The sequence below is a fragment of the Podarcis cretensis genome (genome assembly GCF_951804945.1).
Source record: "Podarcis cretensis genome assembly, chromosome: 16".
In the NCBI taxonomy this organism is placed as follows: Eukaryota; Metazoa; Chordata; class Lepidosauria; order Squamata; family Lacertidae; genus Podarcis; species Podarcis cretensis.
The window spans coordinates 39184744-39192285 of record NC_137186.1 but is presented as its reverse complement, the minus strand read 5'-3'; the positions used below and the strand labels follow the sequence as shown (position 1 = coordinate 39192285).

Here is a 7542-nt window from a genome sequence, read left to right as displayed (position 1 = left end):
GAATTATCCCACCCCCCAAGCTGTCTGAAGGCAGCCCTTTATAGGAAAGGGCCCCGCCCCCAGTGTTTAATGTTTTACAGTGGTACCTCGGGTTACAGACGCTTCAGGTTACATACGCTTCATATTACAGACTTCGCTAACCCAGAAATAGTACCTCAGGTTAAGAACTTTGCTTCAGGATGAGAACAGAAATCATGCTCCGGCGGCGCAGCAGCAGCAGGAGGCCCTATTAGCTAAAGTGGTGCTTCAGGTTAAGAACAGTTTCAGGTTAAGAACAGACCTCCAGAACGAATTAAGTTCTTAACCCGAGGTACCACTGTATTATGTTTTTATATATGTTGGAAACTGCCTAGAGTGGCTGGGGCAACCCAGTAAGATATGTGGGATATAAATAGTAAAATTATCATTATAGAATGGGAACGTCCCTACTTTCATTGGAGAAATGTTGGCGGGTATGAACTCTCGGGTGCTGAACAGATGCTTTAAGGTCCCAGGTGAGTTCCCAGTGCATTTGGAAAGTGGGCGTGTGCATAACAGGCAGTGCAGAAACCTTTGAATGCTAACCTATAAAATGTTAAACATACAATTTAACTTTAAATAGCATGATTTTATTTTGTTGTGAATCTTAAAAGGTGGCTTACAAATACATAAATAAATAAATACAGAAATACATACAACAGAGGATCTTCCAAATACTTTAAATATATATTTAAATATCTAAAGGCACCCCCCCAGTTTCGTCCTGAGATCAATAAAATATATATTATTGTATAAACCTCTCTTTAATATAATTACTTTATAAAATGCACACACACAAATCTCAATATAAAAATAAATAGATTTTTTTTTAAAAAAAAAATAGAATAAATATATGCATTAAAAACATTTAGACATACTGCAGTTGAATTTCTTGGGTTGATAAATCAAATTAAAAAGCCACATTTATTGGCAGGAATAGACTTTCCACAGTAAGGAATTGTCTCCTTCCCATTTTAATTGTGTTTTGAAATGATGTTTTGATTCCCTTGCAATTAAATCATTACTCAGAGGTAAGCCCCACTGAGCTCAGGGACACAACTCATAGGCCTTAGTTTCTCCAGGGGAAATGTCTTCTGTATACAAAAATGTGACCAGCTGATCTCATTATTGTGCAGCCACCCCTTTACAAAATGTTTCTCTCAAACAAACTGTATTTTACTAGTGAAATTTAGCATGCAACTCTGGTACTCTTGGAAAGCATAGTAATATATCATTTTCCGATTAGTAAAAGAGGCATTTTTGGTGTAAGAAATATTTTCATTGGGGCATCTGGTGTTTTGCTGCTCAAAACAACGGCGACATTCGTCTAGCTGTGTGATCTTTGTTGGAATCTCCCAGCCAGCGATCTTCAGGATGGGATCATGGCTTCTGTTAAACTGCTCCAGCAGTCCACGGAATGCCGTTATGGCGGCACAGCCTTCCTCGGCCTTCGGCAGTCCTGAGAAAGTGCAGTTGGGCAATCCTGTGAAGTTGAGACGGATGTTGTGGGGAAGCGCAATTGGCCCGGAATCATTCTTCTGTGGAAGTTGAAACAAAGACAGAGCCTTGTTAACAATGACATCTCCTGCCAGGGCTGGGAAACCTTTTTGGGCCAAAGTGGGAAGCGGGTGGCGCAGTGGTCTAAACCACAGAACCTAGGGCTTGCCGATCAGAAGGTTGGTGGTTTGAATCCCTGCGACGGGGTGGGCTCCCGTTGCTCGGTCCCAGCTCTTGCCAACCTAACAGTTCAAAAGCACGCCAGTGCAAGTAGATAAACAGGTACCGCTCCAGCGGGAAGGTAAACGGCATTTCCGTGCGCTGCTCTGGTTTCACCAAAAGCAGCTTAGTCTTGCTGGCCACATGACCCAGAAGCTGTCTGCGGACAAACGCCAGCTCCCTCGGCCTCTAAAGCGAGATGAGCGCCACAACCCCAGAGTTGTTCACGACTGGACTTAACTGTCAGGGGTCCCTTTGCCACTCCTCTGGGCTGCGTGCCAGGGACGGGAAAGGGATGCCAACTTTGTTCTGGCAAAATACACGACAAGACGGTGTGGGGCAAATCCACAGCCCTCCTCCCCAGCCCGGTGCTGAAATAACTTCAAAGCAACCAATTGCAATCTATTGCAGCCAACTGGGTGCCCCCCCCAACACTTGTAAATCTGCCTGTGTTTTGCTATAAAGGTAAAGGGACCCCTGACCTCTGACTGACTCTGGGGTTGCGGAGCTCATCTCGCTTTATTGGCCGAGGGAGCCGGCGTACAGCTTCCGGGTCATGTGGCCAGCATGATTAGGCCGCTTCTGGCGAACCAGAGCAGCACACGGAAATGCCGTTTACCTTCCCGCTGGAGCAGTACCTATTTATCTACTTGCACTTTGATGTGCTTTCGAACTGCTAGGTTGGCAGGAGCAGGGACCGAGCAACGGGAGCTCACCCTGTCACGGGGATTCGAACCGCCGACCTTCTGATTGGCAAGTCCTAGGCTCTGTGGTTTAACCCACAGCGCCACCCACGTCCCTCGTGTTTTGCTATACAGAGCTGAACTACATGATGCTTCACACACACATGCAGTACTGTACAGTCATACAGGCAGGCCGGGCAAAAAATAAATGGGGGGGGGCATATTCTGATGAGGAGACAAGCTTTGTTCCACGTGTTAAATTTCTGAAATAAATAAAAATATTGGGGTGGGGGAGAATAAGCCTTGCGAGGAGCTACTTCTTCCCCACCCTCCTCTCTCAAATATCATGCAGATATCTACGGTATGTTCAGAACTGGGAATTCTGAGCTACACCAAAACAAAACCGCTTGTTTCTAGAGACTCTCGGAACCTGTTCCTCTCTGAGGGACCAGCTTAACCCAGTCCAAGCTGCGGGGAACTGGAAGCGACAACACAAAAGAAGACCTTGGCCTGGTTTGCTCTTCTTTGGGGGCAAGATGAGGAGAGGGAGCAAGAAGGAAAAAGGAAAGGAAAGGAAAGGAAGTGAGAGGAGAGGAGAAAGAGAGAAATTGCAGCAGCAGAGCAGAAACAGGGAAATGCAGGACAACCTTGAATCAATACAGGACATAGCATTTTACACTGAAGTAAAGGACAATCCTCTATGATGCACGATGGCTGGCAACCCTAGATGGGCCCACACACCCAACGCCCATGCAGTCAAAGGCACCTGCAGAAACACACATTCAGAAAGGCACGCACACACAGGCCTGGCGCCAGCAGCTGGCCGGGTTGGGCCCTGACTGGGGGTCCATAGACCTATAGGCCTGAGCATTACATGTGGGGGCGATTTAACTTGTGGGTGATCACTGCGGATGAGAGTCCAGCTTGGCTCCCTTTGCAAAGTGGCAGCCCTGGCAGCCACCCACGGTGGAAACAGGAGTCTGTGGAGAAGGTGAGGAGGGCAGAAAGTGGTTTTGCAGACCCTCCCAAGTGCCCTTATTTTCCCGGGAGAGTCCCAGATTTATAGAAGCCATCCCGGTTTCTGATCTTGTCCTGGGATGTCTCACTTTTCCTTAAAGGTAAAGGTAAAGGGGCCCCTGATCGTTAGGTCCAGTCACGGATGACTCTGGGGTTGCGGCGCCCATCTTGCTTTACTGGCCCAGGGAGCTGGTGGACAACTTCCGGGTCATGTGGCCAGCATGACTAAACCGCTTCTGGCAAACCAGAGCAGTGCATGGAAACGTTGTTTACCTTCCCGCCGGAGCGGTACCTATTTATCTACTTGCACTTTGACGTGCTTTTGAACTGCTAGGTTGGCAGGAGCAGGGACCGAGCAATGGGAGCTCACCCCGTCACTGGGATTCGAACCGCCAACCTTCTGATCGGCAAGCCCAAGAGGCTCGGTGGTTTAGACCACAGTGCCACCTGCTTTTCCTTAGGCTGTCCCTATTTTCATCAGAGAAACGTCGAAGGGTATGGCATTGCTGCTGCAGGTGTGGTAGGAGTAGAAATGCGTGGCCACACTGGGGGCTGGAGGGAGAGCTTGTTGGGGAGTCAGAGTGGGGCCTGGGAAGGCCACGTGGCCTAGGGAGAGTCCCAAGGGCCTGATGGAGATCCCTGGAGGGCCTGAGGCTCCTTGCTGCTGAGCTAAATGCTCCTAGCATTCGATATCGTAAACTGCCCCGTGATCATCGGATGAAGGGTAGTATAGACATTTAATTAATAATAAAAATCCATTCAGCATACTTACATAGGCATCGAAAAGTTCTTTTGCCTGGTGTCCCAACACCCCACAACAATCTTTGCCCCACTGTTTCTGCTTTCCATGGGGAGCTGCGAGTGCCAGGGCCCAGCAGAGGACAAAGGCCAAGGCATGGATTCCTGTTCAGGGGGGCAAAGGAGGAAACAAAGAGCAGAGTTAGGCAGTATGGGCTTTGCCCTTCCCTGTGTGTTCGACATCAGTGATTTCCCGACTGGGCTCTGGGATGGGGAGCCTGAGGATGGAGAAGAAGTTCATCAGTGGAACTTCTCAAGTAGAGACGGGCTTCCTGAGAAGACGCCTTCCCTGCCACAGCCTCACTTGTAAGGGCCACGATGCAGAGGGGTGATTGGGGGGAGTTGAGGGGAGAGGAAATTTGATCTTGTATGCGAGTACAGTGGTACCTCAGGTTACATACGCTTCAGGTTACACACTCCGCTAACCCAGAAATAGTGCTTCAGGTTAAGAACTTTGCTTCAGGATGAGAACAGAAATCGTGCTCCGGCGGCATGGCGGCAGCAGGAGGCCCCATTAGCTAAAGTGGTGCTTCAGGTTAAGAACAGTTTCAGGTTAAGAATGGACCTCCGGAACGAATTAAGTACTTAACCAGAGGTACCACTGTATTAATATTATTACCTTTGTTGTTTGTTTTATAAATGTTTCACATCATAAAGTCATCAAAGTGGCGTGCACAGGAAGGGACACCTACCCAATTTGCTCTCAACGAAACAATATGCAAACTGAAATCCACCCCTTCTGTGAATTTTGCAATGCTTGTGTGCAAAAATTATCGATGTTGTTTTTATTAATGCAGCACATTGTTACATTTATTAAAATGCATTTTCTGGGACAACATGTGCATAAAATGCATGCGTGAGTGAAAACAACACACACAAATGCATTATGCTGGGGGGAGTGGCTTTGCAGGAATGCATATAAAAGAAGAAACTGAGACAAGCATGGGTTCCTGGTGGTGAATTTTCATGAGGACCCTTTTTGTGTGTATCAAATTCCAAACGGATGTGGAATTATGAACTGAACTTGAAAGATGAGAAATGGAGAGAAGCCAAAATGGGCAGATTTGCTCATCTGTAGTTGTCCAGCACTCTCCATTCAGCCAGGACAATTTTTAGTGTGGCAGAAACATTGGAACTACCTGTTTATTGACACCGGGGAAAAACCTTCACCCTTACCTTTTTGCTTAGATAAGCGTAATCAGACATGTTGACATGTGTTTTGAGCTTATTGTTGATTTTAATTATTTTCCAATTCTTTTAAATAGCTCCTTAAAACTTTTTTTTCTGATTGTTTTATTCTTTTTGTAAACTGTTTAGAAGGGTGTGGTTTTTTGGTTGTTGTTTTTTTACAGTCAAGCAGTATATAAATTTTATGGAATAAATAAATGAATAATAAGCCTGGTCCAAGACATTTTGCTACCTGAGGCTAAGATCGCCTCTCCCACCCCCAATTCAACATTGCAGGGCCAGAGAAAACATGTTCCTGCCTGAGGTGAAAACGTCCCTCTCAGAAGCTGACTGGACAGATTGCTCCTGGCCACAGGACAGGGTTCCCCACCACATCTGTGGGCAACTGGCTAGCGTAAGGGCTGCAGGGCTTCGTGTCCCCCCCCCAGCACCCACTATCCTCCAAAGCATGCATGGCCTTCTGGGAAAGGCAAGTTGATGCGGGAAGAGTTCCTTAAAGGCAGAACACTTGGAGAGCTTTGCTCTCTATCCCCCAGTGATCAAATGAAGAAGCCATATTTCCCAGAAAATCAGGTCATCAATAATTTTTCCCTTTGATGAAGCTCTTTTAGAGCTGTTGGTGCTGATTGCCTCCTCATTCCCCCTTATATAGTTATCATTCTTGACATGTAATATAATAGAGCAACTTCCATGACCCCTTACATTTCAATAAAATAAAATAAAAACATCCACATTTACTGAAATATTTTGTCGCCATCCATTGCTTCATTTCAAATTCGGACATTTACACTGCAATGCTGCCTTCTTCATCCCCCTCCAGATCTTATTTTTTGTATTATTATTATTAATAATAATAATATGGCATACATACTTACATCTGTGATATATAAGTAATAAAAAATATACTATGCTCACCTTTGTGACTTTGCATGACTGATTGAGAAATCCTCTCCAATTTTACTGTTGAGTGTCGAGCTTCTGTGTCTTTCTGGATCAGCCATAGTGTCCAATTTATACATGTTGAAGAGATGGGAGTTTTGACTCAGCACCACCAAAAGTGTGGAAGATCTTACGTGGGGATTGAGAGCATACCTTTCTCTTGAAAGAGGACCAGGGTCTTTCCCTGCAAGCAACCTGCTGCTACAGTGACCAGGGAAGTCAAAGCTGATTAGGATCGTTTCCTATTGCGTTTGTAATCGCTAGTTTCCTTTTTCTAACTTTCCTGTTTGGTTTAGAGTGGTGCTTTTCTGATTTGAGCAGGTGGGTGTTGAAAGGATGGCCATCCCTGCCCAGGCAATCTGTGGCCTCGCTGGGCATCTGGCCTCAGTATCTCCAGTGGCAGCTGCAAGTTTTGGAGACAACTTGGGCAGGGAACCCACCATGCCCTCTCAATGCCTCTCACCCCCATCGTGGCCAACTTTCTCCCGCATTGCCACACACACACACACACACACGGCTTGCCATCATAGGAACCAACTCCTGGGGGCTGAGGTCCCTTCAGCCCCCCCCAAAAAATATTTGAAGGGGCCACCACCCCCAGAGTTGATGGGCATTCAAATGGTTGCATGCACCAAGTCTTGTGATCAAGACCTCTCTCTCCTGAGATGTCCCACGGAGAACCTTATGGTCTTCAAATAAAAACGTCTTGGAGATCCTGGGCCACAGGGAGGTTAGACTGGCCTCGACCAGAGCTTTTACGGCTTTTACGGCTGTGGCCTTGATCTGGTGGGACGCTCTGTCACAAGACCCTAGGGCCCTGTGGGACTTGACATCTTCCCGCAGGGCCTGCAAGACAGAGCTGTTCCACCAGGCTTTTGGCCAAGGCACAGTCTGACCCCCTCTCTCCTTCTGTAATCCTCATAGAACTCTAGCCCAATGGTTGCCATTAATTTGATTCTGAATTGATTTTAGAATGTATTTTAATTATTTGACTATGTGATTTTATGTACACTGTGCTATTTTCACTTGTTGTTAGCCGCTCTGAGCCCTTTGGCCAGGGAGGGCGGGATCCAAATAAAATTTGATGATGATGATGATGATGATGCAGGGTAGAGCCTACCTGCTCCCCCCCCCAATATTTTATTCAAGTTGGCACCCCTGCTTTCCATCCAGGGAGACAATG

At 46.6% G+C, this 7542-nt stretch overlaps 1 long non-coding RNA gene across 1 annotated transcript; it reads right to left on the bottom strand.

Moving 5' to 3' along the window:
• Positions 1-659: 659 nt before the first annotated feature.
• On the bottom strand, positions 660-7025 carry LOC307205141. The gene is made up of 3 exons (XR_013833907.1): positions 6336-7025; positions 4207-4337; positions 660-1556 (listed from the first exon to the last, which is right to left on the bottom strand). It is a non-coding gene; the product is annotated as an uncharacterized lncRNA (long non-coding RNA).
• Positions 7026-7542: the final 517 nt, after the last annotated feature.